This window comes from Elephantulus edwardii, unplaced genomic scaffold (assembly GCF_000299155.1).
Source record: "Elephantulus edwardii isolate Elephantulus edwardi_28Jun2011 unplaced genomic scaffold, EleEdw1.0 scaffold00300, whole genome shotgun sequence".
Taxonomy (NCBI): domain Eukaryota; kingdom Metazoa; phylum Chordata; class Mammalia; order Macroscelidea; family Macroscelididae; genus Elephantulus; species Elephantulus edwardii.
Genome location: NW_006400050.1, coordinates 977096 through 978374, shown reverse-complemented (window position 1 = coordinate 978374; position 1279 = coordinate 977096). Strand labels below are relative to the sequence as shown.

General features: G+C 35.7%; 1 pseudogene; it reads right to left on the bottom strand.

Annotated features, from left to right (window-relative positions):
- Positions 1-932, bottom strand: part of LOC102873756 — a 24348-nt pseudogene extending 23416 nt beyond the window's left edge.
- Between the last annotated feature and the right edge of the window lie 347 nt (positions 933-1279).

Below are 1279 nucleotides of genomic sequence, written 5' to 3'. Positions count from 1 at the left end.
AGTTCCACCAAACATTGCCTACCAAGGGTAACCATTAACACATTTGACACATCAGTTTCACAGTGTTTAGCATCACAGCAACCATGAGTCACCTCTGTACAGCAAATGGACAGAGCAGTGCTATACAACTTAGAAAAATGTTAGACAAAAATTTTTTCTATCCAATCAATTTGTTATTCATTGAAAATACCTTTTGTAAAAAACATAAATGCAGATTATACACATAATTTCACCTGATGATATGCATAAGAATCAGATCATTTAAATCTGTGGAAAGAATTACTGGAGAAATCTCAATATCAGCTGTAAAAACTAGGCTAGGTGCTGATTAGACCATCATATGCAAGACCATTACTCATAGACAATTTCAAACTAAAGATAGAAAAAGGTTAAATCAAATCCACAGGAATCAAACTTTGACCTTGAGTCTACCCCATCTAAATTTCAAAAACTTCTCAGGAACAAGCTTGTGGTTTTGACCACTAATGAGTTAAGACCAGTTGAGCTGTGGAAGGATATCAAGAATATTAACCATAACGAAAGCAAAAGGTCATTACAGAGACAGAAGAGGAAGAAAAGAGCAAGATGGATGTCTGAAGAGACTTTGAGTATTGTACTAGAATGCTGTGAATCCAAAGCAAAGGGTAGAAATCAAGAATTTAAAGGGCGGTACAGAAGATTTCAAAGAGGAGCACGGGACGAAAAAGTGAATTATAATGAAATGTGCAAAGATAGAGTCAGAAAATCAAAAGAGATGAACTCGCTTGGCATTTCTTTACTTTTTCTTTTTTTACCGACTCAAAATTTTATTATTTTTGATTGTTTTAAGTGCATATTTACCTATAAGAAATTTACATATTTTTCACCCAACCTGTTGCCAGCAGGGCCTGCTCCTCTGCTCCCACCCCTTCCTCCTTTAAGTCCCCATTCATGCTTCCTTAGTTATTCTTCTATTTTTATGGTAATGGTCTTGCAGAGTATTTGCCTTTATGAGACTGAGTTAGTTTACTCAGCATAATGTTCTCCAGTTTCTCCCAAGCTATGTAGTATTTTCTAAATTCATTGCCCCTGAGTTCTGTATAGAATTCCATTGTGTGAGTATACCACAAGTTCTCAATGCACTCATTTGAAGCTGGACATCTGGTCTTTTTCCATGAACTTGCAATGGTGACTACCGCTACTATGAACATTGGTGTAAAATCTCAGTTTGTGTTTCAATTCTAATGTCCTTAGAGTATATTCCTCCTAATGAAATAGCTGGGTCATATGAAGTTTCTAT